Consider the following 25,874-nt stretch of genomic DNA (forward strand, 5'->3'; position numbering starts at 1 on the left):
CTCCAAGACCAGTGCTTTATCCACTATGCCACCTAGCCGCCCCACCATCTCATTTCTTCTTTCAGTTAATGTATTAACTAAGACATTATTTGTTTGTTATTTCATAATATTTTGGTAAAAAATAATGACTTTGGGGAAATTCTAGAATATTCATTGTTTTTCCAACACTAAAATGAATGATTATCAAGTTTTTTATACCTGAAATTTTGCTTCAAAGTTTTCATGGATCAGATTATTTTTTTGTTAATGAAGGATGGTTATATTTTATGCATATAATGAGGACTAGCAATTACAAGGAAATATCTAGCTCAATATCAAGCCTGTATCAAAGCTAGAAATTAAGAGCCTAATTAATTTAAATAACCCTGAAGATTCAACAAACAAATATTCATGCCAAAGAGTACCTCTCCAAGCCCTCATTTTACTTACTTGTCATGAGGTTCCATGGACAGCAGTGATAGCAAGATGCAACCTGACCTTGCGAGGACAAAGATAGAAACAGAGACAAAGAAAGAACTATAGCCAGAGACAGAGAGAGATGGGGAAAGAGATATGAGGAGTGGAGAGGGAAAAAGGGGAAGGGAAGAAGGGAGAGACAGAAACAGAAAAAGAAAGAAAGGGGGAAAAGGTAAAGAGTACAATAAGGAGGAGATAAAGAGGCAAAGTGTGACTTGTGTTTGTGTGAGAGATAGAGAGATAGGGACAGAGAGAGATGAGGGGAGAAAGAAAGAATTGAGGAAGGAGAGAGAGAGAGCGAGAGCTATGATCAGGTTACCATTTTGCCTACCAGAAAAAGTAAGAAAGAGAAAAATATTCTGTGCATATATGTTACCTATAACCTTCCTACCTTCTCTTCTAATTAGATTAGTGCAGTCAAACAAAAATTTGCTTCCTTCTTGCTGGCAACTCCAGAACTTACTCTTCAGGTCCTCTAAAGGAAGAAGGGAAGTCAATACATTCTAGATTCTAAACTAAGTGCCAATTCTGAAGTCATTGAAGGTGTTACCTCACTTTTTTAAAAGGAATGTTTGTTTTGAAACCCAGGCAATAGTGTCTTATTAGCATTCAAAAATCATTACTTCAAATCAGTCAATGGTCCACTGTTCTTTCTTTTCTGAGAGCTATTATTCTGTCTGGAGTTTCAGAAAGAGACTGTATCATTATTATTATTATATTACCTCACCCCCTTTTAAATATCTAAAAGATAGTCAAATGTCAGTCAATAATTTGGAGACAAAACAATGGAAAACTGAAGTTGAAGCACTTTCTTATCTTTAATGTATTATCATTATTATTCTCTACCTATGAACTAGTTTTTACTTTCACATGCATATACAAGTCCTCTTCTCAAGGTAAAGTACCATGATGAAAATGTTAGGTCTGAGGAGTTAGTGAGTTAAACAATTTTTTTTATTCTAAAAAAAATTTGATAGGAAGTAATAAAGTTTAAAAGAGGAGAAAGGATAAGAAGTTGTAAATACAGAAATAATTTATTATAATTTATCTTGGGAGTTAGAGGGTATATATTGGAAAGAATTCCAGGTTTGGATTCAGAGGACCTTGATGAATATCTTGCTTTTTTCTTATTACCTCTGTGATCTGGTGTAAGCCACTTATAACTCTGGATTATATAAGATGGGGAGGTTGGACTAAATAATTTCTAAGATTCCTTCCAAAAAAGAGGGAAAAGTATTGTCTTAAAACTCATAATGAAAAAAAAATTTTAAAAACTCATAATGGTTAACAGATGATCTTTGTAGAATAAAGATAAAGACTCAATCCTAGAACTGTAAAATCTGAATTCAAATCTTGTCTCTTACAAACTATCCATGTGATCATGGGACAGTATCTTAATTTCTCAATTTCCCAGGCAAAGATTAGAAATTGGAGACAAGTTACCAAAACACGTAAGGGGAGGAAGTTTCCGCACTGGGTTTTCCATAAAAAATAAATCACATGTCGGAACACCAAAAAGGAAGGAAAATTGTTAATGGCACAGTATTGAGATAAATTACAGGAAATTTCAGATACAAAACACTCAAGGAAGTAAGAAACACATTCATTAAGAATCTTCTAGATTAAGTTCCAGATCTGGAGTCAGGAATAACTGAGTTCAAATTCATTTAAACCCTGTTTGCCTCAGTTTTATTATCTGTCAAATGAGCTGGAGAAGGAAATGGAAAACTACTTCAGTATCTTTGCCAAGAAAATCCCCAAAAGGGGTCATGAAGAATGAGATACAACTTAAAGATAACTAAAAATAATAAGCCTGTGTGTCTAATGCTACAAAGAATTCTAAAGTAAACAGACATTTGGAGGGTCTTAGGGGAAAAAAAATACGTAAATATTACCCTGGAAGGTAGGTGTAATTATTTTCTGTTTGGGGGGTTGAGGAAACTGGGACAGACAAAGCTTAAGTGACTTAGCCAGAGTCAAACACCTAGTGTCAAATGGATACTTGAATCCAGATCTTCCTAAGGGAACAACATGCTATTGGTCTGTGGCATCATCCTTTATGTCCAAATCCTATACCGATTTTGACCTTATTTTGGTATAGGCTGTGAAATGTGAGTCTATGCCAAGTTTTTGTCAAACTATTTTCTAGTTTTCAGCAGTTTTTGTCTAATAGTGAATTCTTATCCTAAAACTTAATGTCTATGGGTTTGTCAAAAAAATAGATTCCTCTATTTTCCATCATATCTTTTGTATTTGTTTTAATCCATTGGTCTATTACTCTATTTCTTAATCAGTACCAGGCAGTTTTGATGACTGCCCCTTTATATTATGGTTTTAGATCTGGAACAACAAGACAATCTTCTTTTGAATTTTTTTCCATCAATTCCTTTTATATTCTTGACCTTTTGGTGCTCCAGATCAATTGTGTCAATATTTTTCCTGGCTCTATATAAAATAGGTTTTTGGTAGTTTGATTGCTATGGCACCAATTAAGTAATTTAAGCCTAATCAAGATAAATTGATGTTTTCCAAAAGTTTAGCTCTAACTTTGTGTGCAAAGTATTTTGCAGTTGTGTTAATACAGTTTCTGGGTTTGTATTGGGAGGTAGATTCCTGAATATTTTATTTTATCTACATTTCCTTTAATTGAGATTTCCCTATCACTTGCCCTTGGGCTTAGTTGTCCATCTATAGAAATGCTGAAGATTTAGTTGGGTTTATTTTATAGAGGATCAAACTTTTTATTAGTGTGTGGAACTCCTAGTGAGTACCTACCCTCTATCAAGAGGGTATTCTACAATTAATGAATTCAAAGAGTGGGGGGACAGGAGAAGATGTGTCTAGGAGGTAAGGTGATTTGCATAGGGTCACACCATCAATATGAGTGAAAGGTAATATTTGAAGTCAAGACTTTCTATATTTCTCAAGTCAGCTCTCTTTCCACACTATGCCACACTTCCTTTCAAAACTGTTAAGCAGAATAGAGCCAGACACCAACCTTACCAAGTCCCTATATAAAAAGAAATTAAGGTAATTCTATCATAGCTACTACTTTATGAAATCCTAACTCTTGGTGAGTAGCACTTTCTAGATGTTCACTAACCATTTAGTGGGGGGGTGTGCATGCATACATTTATAATGTGTGGATATGTATGTATTTATACATACTATATACTCTCATTATACACATAGGTATAATTATATATGTCTAATATACACAAATATATGTGGCTGTTTTATGTATATGTTCAGCTTACTTGGCACAGGAGAATACCTAAATTCAGAAAGATCTAAGTTCAAATCTAGTTGTGGATATTTATTAGCTATCTGACCCTGGGCAAGTCATTTAACATTTAATTTCTCAATTTCTTTATATGTAAAATGAGGATAATAGCACCTATCTCCCTGAGAAGTTGAATGACATTAACTAAGGTCACACAGTCAATATGTATCTGATGGAGAACTTGAACCCATATCTATCTGACTCTGAGGCCAACCTGTCTATTCACTATAAAAAAAAACTGCCTTTAATAATGCATTCTAAAGTTAGTGATATTTTAGGGTTAATTTAGTTGCCAGGCAAATGCAATTTTAGTTTCGGGGATTGGAATTGATAGAGTGAATATTTAGTCATACTTTCAGTTAATGATCATAGGAAAATTTTGGAACCTTGGGGTCTTTGACCTCCTGGGAATTTCCAGGACATTGAGCAATTGAGTAGGAGTAAAATCAACTTCCACCCCCAAAATTTTCAGGTACCAAAGCTTGAGTCTAAGACTGAAATCAATTCAAATCTTACAACAATCTCTCTCAAAGCCAAAATGGACATTTTGTCCTTAGATCTCTTAAGGTAATTAATCGAAGTAATGGAGTTTCCAATAAGATCTATAATTAGTTCCTTAGCATGAAGGGACAAACTAATTCAGACCACTAAATGAAACCCAAAAGATGACCTAAAAGAGAAGTTGATTTCCAAAGGACATCATTGACTATCCACCCACCAAAAAGATGAATCTAATAAGTGGCAAATCTTTTTAATATTACTTTCAAGAGGAGCAGCTAGGTGGCATAGTGGATAGAGCACCAGCCTTGAAGTCAGGAGTACCTGAGTTAAAATCCAGCCTCAGACACTTAATAATTACCTAGCTGTGTGGCCTTGGGAAAGCCACTTAACCCCATTTCCTTGCAAAAAAAAAAAAACCCTAAAAAAATATTACTTTCAAGGGATAACAAACAACTAAAGAAAATGGATTAAGTTACTTCTGCTTTTCCATTCCAGGCCCCACTAATTGTGTTTAACAAAATAAAACAGAAACAAAGAATTTTGTGGCAATTCCAACTTGTGGGTAAAGGTCAAAAATCCCTAAACACAACAATGTTGCCTCAACTGCAATTACAACGGATCTTTTTCTATTAACTGCTAACACTAATATTGACCAGCAAATGAAAGCCTTAACACTAATACTTTTATAGAGGTGACTTCAAGTGAAGGATCAAGAGAAATTGAATCACAAAGAAGGCCATTATTTTTGTTTACTATTATCAGAGTTGCTCACTAAGAACAGAAAACAGGATCTTCATCAGAGACCACCAAGGCAGGAGACACAAGCTATTGGGGTACAAAAAAAGAGTCAAAATCAGTTGCTAGAATCATCATAGACCACTCAAAGGCAAATAAGAATTCAGTACAATCTCAGGGCTCAGTCAAATTTGGGAGCAGTGACCAACAGATTAACCACACTGGAATTAGAAACCCAAACTGAGTTCAAAATACCTAACAAAGTTCAATACAAGAAATGTTATCAGTATAGACCAGAGTCCTTTTACTGCACATTTAGGTTGATGTTAAAATAAATACGGTCTTTGGACACTATGATCTTTCTTTCAGGAGAGTCAGCCAATAACCCAAGTTAAGGACAATGTGGGTCAGTAGGTTATTTTGCTCACATTTGTCAAAGGACCCCAACAGAAAGTTGACCCTGATAAGGATGAATTTTCAGTATTAGTCCATGGATTTTAGATGTTACTAAAACCTGATTCATTTGCTTTCACAATTTCCTGATAGAATTCCATTTGGCTAAAAACAGAAAATTAGATAAATGTGTGAACTGATTTAATAATCATTTTTAACCATTAAAAATGTAGAATAACAATAACAAAGAAAAATTGTTATTCTGATCAATGTTTGCTTAAATAGACAAAAGATCAAGCAAGGGTTACATCATAATAGAAATCCACAGTTTCATGTACAATCCCCTCTTGAACCACTATATATGGAAATACTCATTTTATTCACTGTTTTCTAAGTTCAGAATTTTTAAAAGTATTTTTTTAACAAAAAGAAATTAAGGAAACCTTGAGTGGATTGTTGAATTCCCAACTAACATAAATGGGAAAATCAGGCAGTTTATTCTACACTATAGATTTTGGGGGAACCAGATTTTAGAGTTCAGTGTAAAATAGTCTCCCATAAGCTAAAAATTTAACCCATTTGATGACAGTCAAGCTCCGTGATACTATAATCCAAAACAAATAAAATTAAATTAAATAGGGATAAATGTCCTGCCTTTGGATTCGAAAATAAACTACTCATGAATAGGAATAGGAAGCATGCTAGTCAATTCATATGAAAGATAATTGAGAATTTTAGGATCATTTATCTATTACTGGAAGAGACCTCATTGGTCATCTTATTCAATAATCTCATTTAACAAATGAAGAAACTAAACATCATGAAGTTTAGGTGACTTGCCCTGGAAATTCCCAGGAGGTCAAAGACCCCAAGGTCCCAAAATTTTCCTATGATCATTAACTGAAAGTATGACTAAATATTCACTCTGTCAATTCCAACCCCTGAAACTAAAATTGCATTTGCCTAGCAACTAAATTAACCCTAAAATATCACTAACTTTAGAATGTATTATTAAAGGCAGTTTTTTATAGTGAATAGACAGGTTGGCCTCAGAGTCAGATAGATATGGGTTCAAGTTCTCCATCAGATATATATTGACTGTATGACCTTAGTTAAATCATTCAACTTCTCAGGGAGATAGGTGCTATTATCCTCATTTTACATATAAAGAAATTGAGACAATTAAAGGTTAAAAGACTTGGCCAAGGTCAGATAGCTAATAAAAATATCCTTGCCCTAAATAGTGTTATGTTTGTGTGGATATGTATGTATACATATATATACATACATATATATATATATATAGAGAGAGAGAGAGAGAGAGAGAGAGAGAGAGAGAGAGTGTGTATTAGAGATGGTTTTTGAGTTTATATTCTCTGACTCTAGGTCTAGGGTTTTTTTTTAAGCTATACTACCTACCTTAATGGGGTTTTTTTAAGCTATACTATCTACCTTAATATGATCAATAATTTGAAAGGGAAGTCAATGTGATCTTAGATTTCATTAAAAGAGAAATAGTGTCCAAAATGCGACCACCCTGGCAAGAGCACTCCTGGATCATTACATCTAATTCAGCAGAGAACATTTTAAAAAAGATATTAATACACTAGAATATGGTGTTAAGAAGGCAACCAGAGCAATATATGGGCTGAAGATCATGCTAAAGAGAGGATCAGTTGAAGGAATTGGGGAAATTTAGTTTAGAAAAGGGAAGACTTCAGTAGAGGAGAGGGGAGGAACATGAAAACCTCCAAGAATTGGACCATCATGTAGAGTAAGAATTGCACTTTTTTTCCTGCTTGTTCCTAGAGAATAAAACTAGAAGCAATAGGTAGAAGTTTTGAAGAGGAATACTCAAGATTTTTTAAAATTCCTTTTTTCATAATATTTTATTTTCCCCAAATACATGTAAAAACAATTTTAATATTCATTTTTTACATTTTGAGTTCCAAATTTTCCTCCCACCTTAACCCCACCCACTCCTATAATGGTAAGTGAATTGATATAAATTATCTATGTGTAATCATTTCTACATTAGTCATGTGAAAGAAACAGGCATCTCCTAAAAATGAAAAATGAAGACAGTGACAGTGTGCTTTTACTTGCATTCAAATTCTCCCAATTCTTTTTCTGACTGTGGATAGCATTTTTCATCCTGAAACATTTTGTATCATTCATAATCTTACTGAGAATAATTGTCATGTACAGTTGATCATCAATCAATATTATTATTATTAGTGCATACTATTTTCTTCAGGTTCTGCTCAATTCACTTTGTATCAGTTTATGTCAGGTTTTTCTGAAATCAGTCTGTCTGTCATTTCTTATAGAACAAAAAAACTCCCTTACTATCATATGCCACAACTTGTTCAAGCATTTCCCAAATGATGGTCAACCCTCAATTTCCAACTCTTTGCCACCACAAAAAGAACTACTCTAAATATTTTGATACAAATAGATCCTTTTCTAATTCAAGATTAAGAAAAAAAGTAAGAATTCCTAAAAAGGAGAACTATCCACAAGGGGAATATGGGATATCTAGAGAGTAGTGATTTACCCATTATGAGAGTTCTTTTTTTATGTATTTTTATATCCACATGCACATGTATATTTTTAAATTACAAAATTTTCTTCCACCCTCCCTTCTCACTCCCCTCATCAGTGAACAGCCAGGTTTTCATTGTACATTCATATTTTTGATAAACATGATTACAAATTAGTCATTTTAGGTATGAAAAATTAGGATTAAGGGCAAGAGATACATGACATAATTTTTATAAAATGTTCATCAGATTCTGAAGGGTTGTTTTTTGTTTGTTTGGGTTTGTTTTAAGTTTGGTTTGGTTTTTCTTCCTCTGGATGAGGATAACATTATCCATAGCTGGTCTAATATGGTTGTCCTAGCTCTCTGAACTTCTGAGATGAGCTGCTTTCATCAAGGTTGATCATTTCATGATGCTGTTAATGCATACATTGTTCTCTTGGTTCTGTTCCCTTCACTCAGCATCAGATCTCACAAGTCATCTAGGCTTCTCTAGAGTCTGACCATTTATGGTTTCTTATAGAACAATAATATTCCATAGTATTCACCATAACTTGTTTAACCATTCCCCAATTGATGGGCATCCCCTCAATTTCAAATTCTTTGCCACCATAAAAAGAGCTACTATGAATATTTTGGAACATGTGGGACCTTTCCCATTTTTTTATGATTTCTTCTGGATATAGTCCTAGAATTGGAATTGCTGGATCAAAGGGAATGAAGAGTTTTGTTGCTCTTTGGGCATAGTTCCATTCTGCTCTCCAGAATGGTTGGATCCCTTCACAACTCCACCAGCAATGTATCAATGTCCCAATCCTCCCACAACCTCTCCCACATTGATCATTTTCCCTTTTTTCTCATCTTGGCCAATCTGATAGATGTGAGGTGATACCTCATAATTGTTTTGCATTTCTCTAATCAATAATGATTTGGAGCATTTTTTTCATATGATTATATATAGCTTTAATTTCTTCATTTGAAAATTGTCTATTCAACTGCATTGACCATTTATCAATTGGGGAATGACTTGTGATCTTATAAATTTGCTACAATTCTCTATATACTTTAAAAATGAGACTGTTATCAGAACTGCTAGTTGTGAAGATTGTTTCCCAGCTTTCTGCTTTCCTTCTAATTTTGGCAGAATTGATTTTATTAGTACAAAAAAATTTAATTTAATATAGTCAAAATCATTCATTTTACAGTTTATAATATACTCTAATCTTTGTTTGGTCATAAATTTATACCCTTTCCATAGATCTGATAGAGTATTTCTTGGTTTATCAATTTATCTCTGGTGTCGCCCTTTATGTCTAAATCCTGTACCCATTTTGACTTTATTTTGATATTGGGTGTGAGATGTGTATCTATGCCTAGTTTGTGCCATATTATTTTCCAATTTTCCCAACAATTTTTGTCAAACTGAGTTCTTATCCCAGAGGCTGATATCTTTTGGTTTGTCAAACAGTAGATTGCTGAAATCATCTATTGTGATTTCTTTTGAACCTATCCTAATGCACAATCCATTTCTCTATTTCTTAACCAGTACAGGCAGTTAATTTGTTTGTTTCTTTGTTTCTTAAGATTTTGCAAGGCAATGGGGTTAAGTAGCTTGCCCAAGGTCACATAGCTAAGTAATTATTAAGTGTCTGAGGCCAGATTTGAACTCAGGTACTCCTGACTCCAGGGCTGGTGCTCCATCCACTGCGCCACCTAGCCACTGCACAGGCAGTTTTGATAGCTGTTGCTTTATAATATAATTTTAGATCTGGTGGAACTAAGCCACCTTCCTTTACATTTTTTCCCATCAGTTTCCTTGCTATTCTTTCCCTTTTGTTTCTCCAGATTAATTTTGTTACTATTTTTTCCAGCTTAGTAAAATAGTTATTTGATAGTTTGATTGGTATGGCACTGAATAAGTAATTTAATTTGGATAGAATTGTCATTTTTATTATATTAGTTGGATCTAACCATGAACAACTGATATTTTTCCAATTATTTAAGATTTGACTTTATTTGGTTGAGAAGTACTTTATGATTGCATTTATACAGTTCCTGGGTTTGTCTTGGGAGGTAGAATATCCAAGTATTTATTGTTATCTATAGTTGCTTTAAATGGAATTTCTCTATCTCTTGCTTTTGGGCTATGTTGTTCATATATAGAAATGCTGATGATTTGTGAGGGCTTCTTTTATATCCTGCTCCTTTGGTGTGTTTGTTAATTGTTCCAAGGAGTTTTTAGATGATTTTCTTGAGTTTTCTAAGTGTACAATCATATATCTGCAAAGGATGAAAGCTTTGCTTCCTCGTTGCCAATTCTGATTCCTTCAATTTCTTTTTCTTCTCTTACTGCTTCAGCTAGCATTTCTAATCCTATATTGAATAATAATGGTGATAATGGGAATTCATGTTTCATCCCTGATTTTATTGGAAATGCTTGTTTATTACCATTATATATCATATTTGTTGAGGGTTTTAGAGGGATAGTATTTGTTATTTTAAGGAAAACTCCATTTATTCCTAAACTTTCTACTGTTTTTAATAGGAATGGATGTTGTATTTTATCAGAGGCTTTTTCAGCATCTATTGAGATAATCATATGATTTCCATTGGTTTTGCTACTGATATGGTCAATTATGTTGAGAGCTTTTCTAATATTGAACCATCCCTGCCTCCCTGGTATAAATCCTACCTGATCATGGTGTATTAGCCTAGTAATTAATAACTTACTATAATCTCATTGCTAAAATTTTATTTAAGATTTAGCATCACTATCCATTAAGGCCTTATGATAATTCTTAAGGCAGTTTGCAGATATGTTTGTTGGAGAAGTTATGAAGGGGATTCTTGGTAAGGGATGAATTAAATTGCTTCTGAGGTCCTTTCCTATTCTGAGATACTATGATTCCACCTTGGTAATCCTTGAAAAAAGAAGGAAATAGATCCTTTGTGACATGACATCTAACCCTATTGCCAGAAAAAAAGGAAAGACACTAGCCAGAACCATGCAAGGATGAGAGTCACCCTATTAGCACATATGAATAGACTGTTGTCTCTCTCTTATGGCCCAGGACAAAACCTCAACTTGAAGACAGAAGGGTTAAAGCACTCTGAAGATACATAGAGAGCCTAAGTCAGGGAGTCTTTAACCTGAGGACCATGAACTTGGACTTTTTTCATATATTTAGATAACTATATTTTAATAAATGCTTTCCTTTGTAACTCTCTATAATTTATTTTATGCATTTCAAAAATATTATCTTAAGAAAGTATCCATAGGCTTCACCAGATAGCTATGATAGATCCACGACAAAAAGAAAAAAGGTCAAAACCTCTGGGCTAGGGGGAGTAGAGATAAGAAGTCTCTATTAAATGGTATCTTTTAACTGGTACTTCCTGAGTAAAACTATTTATTTTGCAGAACCATAATTATTAACTGTAATCATTAATAAGACATTGGAGGAACACATACCAAATTTCAGCTAATTTCAATGAGTTGAGGGGTTTAGATAAAGCCAAAATTCTGAAGTGTGATTGTTCTCTCTTTCCCTGGCATTCAGATTAAATATTAGTTTCTCTGGATGGTCAGAAAAACTCTGTGAAGTCAGAATAGATAAGAGTCATACTATGTATTGGGAAACAGTAAGTCGAGAAAAGTTACAACAGTTACTTTAAGGTGTGGTGAAATGGAAAAACTAATAAGTTACTGTACGTTTGTAACAGGAGAGTTTACACACCAATTAGACACAGGGAAAAGGGTTGCATAGTAGCAAGGTATGTATCTGGAGTCAAATATTTGTAGACTCCTTGGGTAGAATGCCAGGTATTTAACCAGCCACTGTTACCCCTCCTGAACTGAGCTTTGGGCAGATAGTTTCCATGAAATATTTTACAAGGATATGCTCAACCGGTTCGGTCAGTTTGATCATGTAACTGAGAAAAATTGAAGCAGGTAGATCAGAACATAAATCATTCACTCTCCAGGGACTCAAACAGAATAGAGAAAATATGGCAGCTAAGGACAGATGAGACTCTTTATAGTCCTATGGTAACTGTCTGCTTTACAATTGTCTAATACAGTGCCTTCAAATCAATGAAGATTTACTGGTTTTAAATGATGTGAATTTTGTTTTGTCTTTTAAGAAAAAGACTAGAAAATTTTATTTCATCTCCTTGGTTCATTAGAGTTAGATCACTTAGCAATCATCGGAGCTAAACCTAGACTGGAAAAAGTGGAGTTTTTCCAGGGGACCACTGGAAATTTAGAGAGAGTAACTGCCTCTCCTTTCACTCCCCCACCACCACCACCCCTTATCACAATAATGATAATATCTGAAAATGAAACAACATTTATTCAAGGCATATAGAACATCTTACCCACATTTCTCAGACATCTTAGCTATTGCCATCAGATATAAATCCAAACAGAACAGCAAGAATAGTTTCCTTTTATCTCCTAAACTGCTCATCTAACTTCTGACCAAATTTGGCTCCCTCTTTTGTTTTTAATGCACTTAAGATGATCTTCTCTCTTTCTTTCTCTCTTCCAAATGTTCCCTATTTACACACAAATCTCACAGCAAAGTACAACAGCTTTTTCAAGGCAACATTTCAATGAACCTATTCTGATTGACATTGTAGGTAGAACTGCAGATAGTTCCCCAAAGGTCATAGCCTTAGCCACCCTTTAATGAAAGGCTATACAAGGGAACTGAAGGGAGCCACCTAAAGTGAGAAAGCCTCAGTCAATAAAATGTAGTTTTGCTTCAGTAGCTAGTATGCCTGAGGCAAGACATGGGTTTTCTTTGCTTTGATTTTGTTCTGTCCTGCTGGTAAAAAAAATTAATTCCCTCCAACCACCCAACTCTCAACAGGTAGGACCTCTTCTTTGGATCATAGGGAAGCCAAGGGGGAAGATTTACAGAATAGCTTCAAAGGGATTTAAATTAACAGACTTTGCTTCTTTTTCTAGCTTCTCCTTGTAGTTTTGGGAGTGTCCTTCCTAGCTGGTAGCACAAGAAAGTTGCATTCCTCAACCTTAATTTTCATAAGAGAGGGGTTACTTAAATCAAAAAATGAGGAATGGGTGTCAAATAGGCCTGATCTCTAGGGAAGAAAAATGGACTTCCATGTTATGATAGGAGTTGAGAAGTTGAAGGAGAAATAAAATATAATAAATTATTCCAGAAAACAGTTAAGCAGATGATCTGATGCCCTGTTGTAAAAACTATTTCTTATCCTTAGATAGGAGATGCCTGTTTTTTCTTCCCAATTCCCTCTATTTTGCTTCTTAGATCAAATAAATTTCTTTAACAATTGTAAAATATTTGGTTCCCTGCCTGTTTTCCTGCTCTTGAACACCAAATATTTTCTCATCTTGATAACAAATCCTACCAGTTACATTCCAAATATTCCCCAGAAACTTCCCATTTTTTTCTGTTGACTCCCCTTCCTCAATCACTTCCTCCCCCGTGAAAAGTACTACTTATCTGTCCTAAATTGGTACAGAATGTTGCTGATTGACTGTGGTAAGTTTTAAAGAGGGGTCTAGATATTAGGGCATAAGATCTACTTAAAGCAAGATTAATCCTTTGTTTGGGAATCACTTTCCCTAAACTAGTTTGGAATAAATTTACTTTTGTTTTTCAATCACACTCTCAGGTTGTTTGAACTCCAGTCTTTTAGACCCACTATAAGTGAGATTTTCCTGGGGTTCTCCAAAGTATTTGGGGAACAGATTTATCTTCTCAAGTGTCCATCAGACCCACATGAGAACTCCTACAACACAACCAATACCACTTCTTAGCATGCCCCAAATGCCATTCCAGGTACTCCACCATTATGGTTCCAGTGGATTGCCACATGTTTTCAGAACTTCCTAAGGTGAAGAGAGACAATGGACACCATTTCATTCAAACTGCTTCCCTTTCTCTAAACCCCCAACTCCTCTTGCTTCCTGCATTGTTGACTTCACTGAGGAGAAGCAGACCAGGCTTCCCCTATGATGACTACAAGAAAGGCCCCCATGAAATCTACCCATAACACCAGATGAAGGCAAATACAAACCCAAAGATGGAATCCCAAGGCCTTGCTACACTCCAAATGAGTTTCTTACTAATCCAGTCTTGCATTTTTTATTTTTTCACAGTAGTTTCTGAGGCTATGTTTTCCTTCTCTCCCACATTTGGCTCAAATATCAAAGTTTCTAGTTATAATTCTGAGAATCCTTCAAAGGAAGCAAAGTATTATAATGAAAAGAACTTGGAATCAGGAAAGTTCTATATTCAAATCACAACTCTAGAAATTATTATTTGTGTGCCTAGGGGCAAGTCACTTAATCTTGCTGAGCCTCTGTTTCCATTTCTGGAAAATGTGGGATAATAATTTCTGTAATACCAGTCTTGTAGGACTATTGCAAGGATCAGATGAGAATAGATAAATAGCACTTTGCATTCCATAAGGTAATAAGATTCTACTTTAAATCTGTAAGATTCTCAATAAAAGTCTACCATCTTTGTTAAGAATGAGAAAGCTGGGGCGGCTAGGTGGCACAGTGGATAAAGCACCAGCCCTGGAGTCAGGAGTACCTTGGGTTCAAATCCAGTCTCAGACACTTAATAATTACCTAGCTATGTGGCCGTGGACAAGCTACTTAACCCCATTTGCCTTGCAAAAACCTAAAAAAAAAATGAGAAAGCTAAGGTGCAGAGAAGATATACAACTTGCAAAGGTTTTACCAAGTCAGTGACAACATTTCACTTATTGATAACCTAACAGAAAGAGAAGTAGTAAGGAAACACATCTCTCCTCTAAGTAAAGGATGAATGACTCTTCCTTCTGAATTCTGAAAGGGATTTACAAGTATAAATCTCTAAGAATTTTGAATTTGGAGTTATACATCCAGTGAGATAGATCACTCAGAGTCTGAGGTTTAAGATATTCAATTTTTAAAATAAAAATATATTCTTTACCTCCCAAGGAAAATAAGTCCACAAGGTAGTATAGGTAGCCCACAAAAATAAATAGGTAGACAGATGGATGTATATGGATAGATAGAAAGAAAGATAGATGATAGAGATAAACAAACCCCTAAAGAGATAAAAATAATTGACCAAGAAGTTCCCTTTAATCTCTGGAATTCTTCTCAAAAGTCTTAGAGTTGTCTTTATAAACTCTTTGTCCCTACAGGTTCATTGATGAGTCCCAAGTTAAGTCACCTGGGGACAAATTTAATTCAAACTACCCACAATGTTGACTCACAACAACCCCAACCCCCCCATTGAGTTTGTGGAAGAGTGAGGGTTAACTCAAGCAGCCCCAGTTACATTAGTATCCTGGTTCAAAACCAGCTGTCAGACATAGCCATTGTATTTATAGGTTTTGTTTAAATATTTTCTTTTGTTTTTTTCTAAAAAGAAGAGTTAAACTGTGGTTGGGAAGACTTAATGGGAAATATAAAAGTAGAAAACAGAGATAAATCCTCAAAAAGCAAAATGAAATCTATGACACTTATTCTAAAGAGGTGGCAGCATGGAAAAGAGGATAGAAAACTGGCCTTAATATACGAGTTTAAATCGTGCCTCTGACTATAAACTAACTGCTTAACCCTGGGCAAAGCATTTTACCTCTCAATGCTCTAGGGTCTCTCTTAAGACTCTTAAGTTATGGAGAAGATGCTCATCTATGTCAGCAATTCCAGATGAGGAAACTCCCTTTATAAATGAAATCACAAGTTTAGTCCCTAATCCTTATAAATGTCTTATTCGAAATCCTTTAGTAAATAGTTACCAGACAATTTTGTAATGATTACTTCACATGAAGTCTGCCATAGGATGTCTTTGCCTTCTGCTATTTGGGAATTAAATAGCTATCCTCTATTTGTAAAACTAATCAATGGGCAACTAGGTGGTGCAGTGGATGGAGGATGGGCCCTGGAGTCAGAAGGATCCGAGTTCAAATTCAACCTCAGACTCTTAATCCTTATTTAGCTATGCGACCTTGGGCAATTTGCTTAACCCCATTGCCTTGCAAAAATTAAAAAAAAAAAGTCAGTAACCTTGTTTTTAAGATCATGGATGATGGCTTTCAAAAACACTAATGTATCTTACATTTCTTATTTTGATATAGGAGCTCAAATAAAGTCTAGCATAAGTGGTGTGAATGCCAAGTTCTAATCTTATATAAATTTCACAATTTGATAGAAATGAAATGTATCTTTAGCTCAAATGAGGAATTTTAACCTTCTATGGAGCATAGAAGGGAGTTTTAGTTCCACTTAATCTTCTAAAAGTACAAAAAAAGAAAAAAAGAAAAATTCCAACTGCTTTGCTGAGCACATTATTCTATTAGTTCTGTCAATCAAACCCAGCTAAAAATTATGAACTTTGCACAAAACCAGTAAATCTTCTCAAATTGTCCAGTTGTAATCCCAGAATTAGCTCGATGGAACTTGAACCCTTATATCAGCTCATAACCTAATCCTAAGACTCAAACTTCACTTGGCAAACTAGGAAGGAAAAAGACAACCAATAATCATTATTTCAATTAACCTTGACCCTGAATATTAACCCTAAAAAAGGAATTAAGAAATATGGGGCCCAGAAATAAATGCTCTACAAGTACCCTTAGAGAGTAAGTCAGAGAGATGGTACATAGAAAACTATTCCAGCCTCCTGGTCCATAGTTTTGACTCTAGTTTCTGTTCTTTGGGATTTCATGAGAGGGGTAAAGAACCAAACCTGAAGTTATGGACAAGGGACAAGGAATAAACAAGTTATCCAGCCTCTATCTATAGTACCCATTGGATATATATATGATAGAGGAAACCCTCATGCCTCCCTCCAATCTCAGAGAATACAGAAGTATAATGGCTTTAATTTGGTTGATGAACTGTAACTTGTGGATCTAAAGAAGAGAAAATTGTTGGTTTCTCCCCATCCTGTCAGCTGAAGATAATGCTCTGAACTCTTGAAAATGACTGGGGAGGGGTGGCTAGGTGGTTCAGTGGATAGAGCACCAGCCCTGGAGCCAGCAGTACCTGAGTTCAAATCTGACCTCAGACATTTAATAATTACCTAGCTGTGTGGCCTTGGGCAAGCCAATTAACCCTATTTTCCTTGCAAAAACCTAAAAAAAATAATTACTGGGGAAATACTCTTCCCTTACTGGCCACAAACCATGAACTCATTCTGTCTTAGGTAAGTCTGTATTTTGGATGGGGCTACCTCCTGCTTTTGACTTCCTTCCTTTGATATAGGGAGTTGGTGTCTTCCCTTCTTAGGGAGGGCAAGTACTGAGGTATCAGCTACCAAAGAGTTACAGAAAGAAACTGTACAGGGGAAGCTAGGTGGCACAGTGTATAGAGCACCGGTCCTGGAGTCAGGAGTACCTGAGTTCAAATCCGGTCTTAGACACTTAATTAATACCTAACTGTGTGGCCTTGGGCAAGCCATTTAATCCCATTGCCTTGCAAAAAAAAAAAAAACTTAAATAAAAAAAAGAAAGAAACTGTACTGAAGGAAACAATAATTCCAGATGAGGAAACTTCCTTGACAAATGAAATCACAAGTTCAGTCCTTAACCCTTATAAATCCCTTATTCTCAATCCTTTTGTAAACAGTTACCAAACAATTTTGTAATGAATAGTTCACATGATAGACTTGACTGGAAATAAAGAACCACCTGCAGAGAGAAAAATTACTCAAAGAAAAAGCCCACATGGTCTTGATCTGGCTGTCCCCAGTAAAAGTGAAATGTAAAACAGTTCATTAAAAACCTTACTGGAAATTTCCCAACAAGACTCAAATATGAGTTAGGTGACTCCAATGATAGAGTGGCTAGCTTTGAATCAGGAAGTCAAATCCAAATCTACCACAGACACTGGTTAGTTGTGTAAATCGGGCAAGTCACTTAATCAGTTTGACTCAGTTTCTCCATCAGTTAAATGAAGATAACAGTAGCATCCATTTTCCAGGGTTGTTGTGAGGACCAAATGTGATAATAATTGAAAAGAACCTGGCACATGATAAATTATATACAAATGTTATCTATTTTTATTTAATCAATTTTAATCATTCAATGATTCTTTGTCGCTTATTGTTTCATTTCTGTGTGGAAATAAAACTACTTATTTCATATCTGACTCATATTTTTATTCTGGGTACATTTTTACTTCCCACTCTATCCCTACCCTAACTGGGTAGGACCCCTTAATTTAGAACCAAAAACAAAATTATACCTCAGAAATCCAAGTTAAAAGTAGAATTAGAGCAAGGGAGGGATCTTGTCCCCCCCATAGAAGAGATAAGCCATCCCAGAGTAAAGTAAAATGGATAATAAAGGCCAGAGTATGGCAATAGTCACATGACCCTCTGATCTCAGCCAAGGGATTCCTTAAGCATTAAGGCACCAATAGTGATTTATTTTCCTACTAATAGGGGGCTAAGCTGATAACTTTACAATAAAGACTAATAGAAAGGGAAACACAAGAATTAAATAGATGCAGAAAAGAAGTGGGAAATTATTGTTTTTGTTTACTTTTGGGAGTTTTTTTAAGGCAAATAGAACATAAAAAGATCATAGAGTTTGCATTATACATCACAGTTTTCAAAAGGGAAAAGAATTTAAGTTTTACAAAAAACAGCTGTCTATCTCCTTGGAAAAGTTTTAGACCAGATTATTAAGCAGACATTATATGAAGACTTAAAACTTTGAATCACTACAAAATTGCATGGTTTCACTGATGAAACATTCACAAACAACTTTGAAAGACTTAACTCTGATCAATACAATGGCCAATAATAGAGAAATGATCTTGATCATGAATCTCCTGGCAGAGATATAATGGAATCAATATGCAGAATTACACATACTTTTTTGTATATGGACATTTAGAGAATTTGTTGTTTGGTTATGCATTATTTTTTACAATTTTTTTGTTTTTTTCAATTAGGGAAATATAGGAATGAAATAAATTTTATTTAAAATTTAGTTTATTTTTTGTTAATGTAATTTAAAGTCAACCTTATTTCCCCTTTTAAATACTACAAAACTACAATAAAAATGCCAAACTTAAATTTTTTCTACATTGCAAGTTGAACCACTAGGTGGCAATGCTAGCCAGCATCCTGATCCTATTTAACAAATCTTAATCTAACCTGGGTGTTGCTATTATAACCAAAACAATTTTGCTCATCTATCTCTGAAAGGCAGATACACTAAGAAAGTTCCAAGCTCTATATAGTTCTCAGGGAGAAGACAACCTTGTACTCTACACTCTGATTCTGGCTCTCCCTAAGGTTCAATGCCAATTTTGGAATAGTGTGGATTTACTCAAAAACGGATTCTCTGTCCTCTACCTTTGGCAAACCCTGTATTCTCAAGGAACTTGTGATTTTTCCTGAGTCCTAGTCACCTGACCTTGGTTTAATGTAATCAACTTTCCAACAAGAGAAGTAAATTGTATACAGTGATTTTATTCTTAGTATTCCAGGATATTCATTGCTACCTCTAAGGTAAAGGCATCAAGCACTGTGCTAAGCACTTTTTACAAATATTATCCTATCTGATACTAAAAACAACACTTTGAAGTAGGTGCTATTGTTATTCACATTTAGAGTTCAGGAAACTGAGGCAAACAGAGATTAAATGACTTTGCTGGACTGAAAGAGTAGAACAAGTGTCTGCAGCAGGATTTAAATTCAGTTTCTCTGACTCTAGGTCCAAAACTCTAACCTCTGTACCACTAGTTGGCTGCCTCTAATAGTGTCCACAATACACCTGGAGGTGTGTTCAGTGCTCAATGGTACACTGTAGAAAGAGCAATAAAAACCCTGAAGCACACAAAAAGTAGGCAGGCTTGTGAGTGGATTTGAAATCATATATTATTGTTGTTATTGCTATTATCAATCCATCATAGGACCTAGAAATGTTTAACCTAGATAAAAGAAAATTTAGGAGACAGATGACAAGTATCTTAAAATATTTGTAGAGCTATTACATGAAAGAATTGAGTATATTTTCTTATTTCTCAAGGGTGAAGAATAAATGGCACTTGAGAGAACCAATACCAATAGCTAGAAGCTATAGTAAAATGGATCTTTAATTCCAAATTAAAAATAATTTGTGTGATCCAAAAATGGAATTAGCAAACTCAAAATATGATGGATTTCCCATAAATGCTGCTGTTTAAGAATGAAGTTTAAAAATCCCTTGTTAGGAATTTTATGAAGGCTTTTTATTCCAACCTTCTATGATTCTCTGTGACCTCTGGCTAAAACTACTTATGCTAATATTTCATTTTATCCAACATCATGTATTAACCTGAAACTCAAAACCACACTTGATAAAGATTTCTAAATCTTTTGGTGACACATCACTATCTATATTCCTAATCTGCTTATAGAACTAATTACCAGTTTTCCAGTTAACCAAGCTATCTCTATTACCTTATCAGTATGCTAACCAAAGCAATTACTATTAAATACTTATTAGCAGGCTTGATTCAATCCAGCAAGTATTTATTAAGCTCCTATTATGTGCAAAACAGCAACACTACTCAACATTCTGGTGATACAAAGATAGAAAATGGCATCATTCCTGATCTTGATATTATTATTATTATCATCATCATCATATTAGTAGTAGTAACGAAGCAAAAAATTAACAAGACAGAAAGGTAGATGAGAAAAAGAAACAAAGAAAGAGAGGGACAGAGATAAAATTTACACCACTGTTCAACAAACTAGTGACTCTCACCTCCCGATCAACTATAAAGCTTTCCATTTGACCATCAAAGTCTTTCATAACCTGCCTCATAAACACATACCTTTCCAGTTTTCTTACACCTTACATTTATTCCCCTTCCCCCACTCCCAAGTATCCAGTGATATTTAATCTCCTGATTAAGGACATTTTTACTGTCAATTCACCTGCATGGAATGCTCTCCCTCTTCATCTCCATCACCTGGCTTTCCTAGCTTTCTTCAAGTCCCACCTACTATAAGAAGCCTTTTCTGATCTTTCTTAATTCTAGAGTCTTCTCCCCATCAATTATTGTCCATTTTTTTCTGTTTGTAGCTTGATTGTAAATAGCAGTTTTCCTAACTTCTCCCCATTTGATTGTGACCTCCTCGAGAGTAAATGTAATAAAAATTTGTTGATTGAGTGATTAAGAGCTGGAGATAGAAATACAAGCTAATGAGAAAGGAGCTGATGTTCACATAGAGAGAAGGTAAAAGTGAAGAAGGTCTGCTGAATAATAGATAATAATTTTACAGCTCTTTAAGGTTGGCAAAGTGTTTTACATATATATCATTTGATCTTCACAGCTTTGTGAAGAAATTAAATAATTTTTCATTTTACAAATGAGGAAACTGAGATAGAAAGAAATAAGTTGGAAAAATATAATGCAAGTTAGAATGTGATGGTGTAAAATAAAAAAGTCAATGTTCAAAGTAAATTTTAAGAAGAGTGTTCTAGATTGTAAAATCTACGATGTCCATTTGGAGCACGACTTTAAGAAAAAGTATTCTGAAGCCATAGAAAGATAAGGAGGGAATGCATTCCAGCCATGAAAAATAGTCTAAATGTGTGTGTGGGGGGGGGGAGTACTTGTTGCTGCCAAGGACTATTTGATTATTTATAACATTTGCAGAACATATAATACCTATATTTGATCAAACATTTAATTAATTCATCCCTTAAAAGTTCCTAAATTTATTGAATTTTGAGACCCTGCCCCACCAAAAGATTTTCAAGGGTCTTATAAGGATAGTGGGCTGGATATGCAAATGCACAGAGGGAGGGCAAGTTTCAACAATAGCAAATCATACAATTTGGTGGAAAGTATATGAAAAACAGTAGTGTAGAATAGAGTTTGGTAGGGCTCTAAATGACAGACTAAGGAGTTTTTATTTTATCCTTATAGTCAATAGAAAGCTATAGAAGGCTTTTGAGCAGGGAAGCATCATAACAAAACCTGTAACTTAGGAGGATTATTTTAGTAGCTCTATGAAGAATAGATGAGAGGCAATGGACAAAAGAAGAACAATTAGATTAACAAAATAATCTAGGCCAGACAGGAAAACAGCTTGAGCTAGAGGATTTCTAATAGGAATGGAAATGAGGGAGTACAAATGAGTTATCTTGTGAAAGTAGCATTAACAGATCTTGCTAGTTGATTTCATAAGAATGCCTAAATAATGTGAAGAGAGAGTCAGAAATGGTTTCAAGAACCTGGGGAAATGGTTCCCCCACTGAGAAAAAGTAAAGTTTTGTAAGGGACTCGTATAAAAATATAAAGAATTTATAAGTTGTTTATACACAGTCCTAGACACTGTAGTATGGAAAGTCTTAACCCTCCATATCATTCTAGCCTCAAAGCTAACAACTTTTTGTTAGCTAGATGCTGCAGGTGTTGCTATTATTGCTGTTTGATCTTTATTTTCAAAGAGGACCAATCACACCATAGGGTGATACCTTGCCTTGTTTATAAACTGGATTTAAGTGAGGCAGAGTTGCACAAAGTCATCAGCCTCACTCTCTTTTCCAGACTCACTGAAGTCCAGTGGTAAGTCAAAAGTCAAGACAACTGGCAATGCAGTGGATGATCTTGGTATCTTTCATGTCTGATCAACTTCTAAGTACTGCACCTCATCTTCCTCAGTCCCCTTTCTGGCCATTAAAACAAATTTTTCTTATCTGATCATTCAGCTGGGGGGAAGTCTTCACATATTTGGGATAAGCAGATGCCTAACTCAAGGCTGGGTTTAAAACCTGTTTACACCTGAAACATGGTTTAGCCCAACTGCCAAGATGGTTTTATCAGTGTAGCCCTGAGCATGCTTTTGTTTCTTGGAACCCAGATAAGAAGTGGTAAAACAGATAGACAACAAAGGTGAATGAGTAGCCCTAAAAAGGGCTCAACAGGACTTCATACTTAGAGGTTCAATTTCTCCCTGAACACTCTATATGTCCTATCCTCATCTTACAAATAATTAAAATAAGGTTCAGAAAGGATAAGTGAGTTTTCTACTCACATGGTGTCTACTCACAAAGTATTTGATTCTAATTAAGACATTTAGATAGTATTTCAATATTCACAAAATTTCCCCTGCCAGACAATGATCGTCATCCAGATCAAGGGTCCCTCTTATGTTTTCCATTGCTTTTGTTTTGTTAGGTGTAGCATTAAATAATATACAGATATATAATGCATGTGTGTGTGTGTGTGTATATATATATATATATATATATATATATATACACATAATATACAGATGTATATCTCCAATAGGAACAAAAGCTGAACATATATTTATTCCAGAGAACCAAGCATATTGATGGAGGAGGAAAAAAACTGAAAATACAAAAATAAACAAGTTCTATTACTTTAAAATGTAATCATGAGGAGTAGCTGGGTGGCACAGAGGATAGAGTACCAACCCTTGAGTCAGGAGGACCTGATTTCAAATCCACTCTCAGACACTTAATACTTACTTAGCTATGTGACCTTGGGCAAGTCACTTAACTCCATTGCCTTACAAAAACAAAAAAAGTGAATAAAATGTTATCATGAAACCACATAAAAATAAGCAATTAGACTTCTCTAGCAGATATAATCTTTAAGATATTTAAATGCAACACTCCTGATTTCTTGTGATGGATTTTGTAGAGAAGATTCTTGCTGTTCAGAAATTGCCAGGGGCAGGGGAGAATCAATAGTTGACCTCTATTGTCCTTTCCCATTATGAAATTAATGGAGGAGAAGAGGGGTGATAAGTTAGAAAAGGGAAATATTAAGGGACTTCTGATTAAATAAATCATGTCTTCCATGTTTCTTGGACTTTCCCCCAAAAGGATTTGTCACTCACACTTTCCCATTGTAAATACTCTGACACAACTTTCATTTTACTGAGTCTAGGAAAGTATAATGGAAAAATTACAAAAGAATGAAAGTCAGGAAACCAGGGCAAGGCTGGTAACCTCTTTGAAAGTCTCATTTCCTTCATCCATAAAATGAGGATGCTATTCCAGATAATCTCTAACAGCTCTATCAGTTCTAAATTGCTATTATTTTAACATCTAAATCAAAGAGCAATATATCCATTTGAAAAAAGAAGTCCTGTGCATTTAATTGCCCCTTTTCTGAAACTTTTACAAAACATATAAACAGTTCTTGAAATTCAAGAAACTATTTTAAAATATATAAAACCCTTATTTCCCTAAGATTGGAAAGGCAGTGATGAATAATAAACAGATTCCTGAACTTAGGGTGGGGCAAATTGGGTTAAGACCCTGACTCAGAAATTGTCTGGGAAAGTAACTGCAGCTTTGTGCCTCAGTTTCCTTATCTGTTAAATGAAGGGATTGAAGTCAAACAATGACTTCTAAGTTTCCTTCCAGTTGTAGATCTATGATTTTATGCTAATTTTCCTTACCAGCCAAATGACAAAGAGCTCTTAAAATTTAGAGAACAAGCTTCCTTAAATTGATGTTTTTGGGTTTTTTTGGAAGGAAGGAAGGAAAAAAGGAATAAAAGAAGGAAGGAAGAAAGGAAGGAGAGAAGTAGGAAAAAAGAAGAGAGTAAAGAAGAGAAGGAGGAAGTGAACCTTCTAAATAACCTTCCTATTGACACTTAAAAATCATCTATTTTTCTTATCTTTTTTTAAAGTTTTAAATTAATTCATTTTTTATTATGTATTCCTTTTATATCTTTCCTGAATACAATTTAAATTTCCTTAGTGCTCCCTAACTTCTTCCCATCTTTTTTTTTAGTTTTCCTAGGATGAAAAGCAGAATGAGATCTAACCAAAATTTACCTAATTCAGCAGCATCGGATCTATGCTTGCAGCTGTCTAGACCTTTTTCCTCCCGAAAATGGAACTCTAATCAGCTCTCATCTATACCAATGAATCCCTTTTCTTTTGAACCTACTGTTTCAAGGATCCCTCTGTGAAGTTTAAGCCTCAATTTATTTCATCTCCGCCAAGCAGGTCACAACTGATTCCTCCAACAATACCACTCTTCTCACTCCACCCTACCAATACCTCCAGGGGAATAGGCCTTACCTTACCACTGGTTTGTTTATGTTTCCAGGCTGTAGGAAAAAGTGATGTCAACTGGTGAAACAGGTTTACTTCTTCCCAACTGAGATAACTTGTGTTGGGCCATAATGATTATGAGTAGTCCTTTTGAGTATGGATGAGTCACCTGTTGAAAAACTGAAGAAAGTCAACTCAATAGGGTTCTTAGAATCACAAGAGAAGCACAAAATCTTGGAGTTAGAAAGGAGATCAGAAGGCATCTAATCTTATGTGTACTTGAACAGGATAGATCCCAGATAAGCAGTAGACATTCAGCTTTTACTTGAAGACCTTAAATAAGGAGGAACCCATTACCTACCCACGGGCTACCCATTCCACTTTGGGTTAGCTCTAATTGCTAGGAAGCTTTTTGTTTGTTTGTTTTCCCTGGGAGATCATCTTGCTGCAATTTCCACCCATTTTCTCAGTTGTATCCCTGAAGATGAATAGAACAAGTTTAATTCTTCCAGATCACAGATTTAAATATATGCTTTCTTTTTTTTGTTTAGGATTTTTGCAAGGCAGATGGGGTTAAGTGGCTTGCCCAAGGCCACACAGCTAGATAATTATAAAGTGTCTGAGACCGGATTTGAACCCAGGTACTCCTGGCTCCACGGCCGGTGCTTTATCCACTGCGCCACCTAGCGGCCACAAATATATGCTTTCAAATGAATATTCAGCCCCTCCTCCCCTTGCCCATTTCTCCATGCTAACTCATAAACTGTTTGCTTAAAAAGCCATTAGAAGGGCCGGCTAGGTGGTCTAGTGGATAAAGCACCGGCCTTGGAGCCAAGAGTACCTGGGTTCAAATTCGGTCTCAGACACATAATTACCTAGCTGTGTGGCCTTGGGCAAGCCACTTAACCCCATTGCCTTACAA

The 25,874-nt window shown here is 35.1% G+C and overlaps 1 long non-coding RNA gene across 9 annotated transcripts in view; it reads right to left on the reverse strand.

Moving 5' to 3' along the window:
- The window catches only part of LOC141488285 (uncharacterized), a 135,134-nt gene that overhangs the window by 13,469 nt on the left and 95,791 nt on the right, over positions 1-25,874 (reverse strand). For 5 of the 9 annotated variants that reach the window (XR_012468635.1, XR_012468634.1, XR_012468633.1 and 2 more), the window contains one exon: positions 24,980-25,132. This is a non-coding gene — a long non-coding RNA (uncharacterized LOC141488285). Of the gene's footprint in view, positions 1-429; positions 25,133-25,874 lie in introns of all 9 variants that reach the window. The other 4 variants (XR_012468631.1, XR_012468632.1, XR_012468627.1 and 1 more) reach the window with 3 other exon arrangements.

Source organism: Macrotis lagotis, chromosome 5 (genome assembly GCF_037893015.1).
Source record: "Macrotis lagotis isolate mMagLag1 chromosome 5, bilby.v1.9.chrom.fasta, whole genome shotgun sequence".
NCBI classification, from domain to species: Eukaryota; Metazoa; Chordata; class Mammalia; order Peramelemorphia; family Peramelidae; genus Macrotis; species Macrotis lagotis.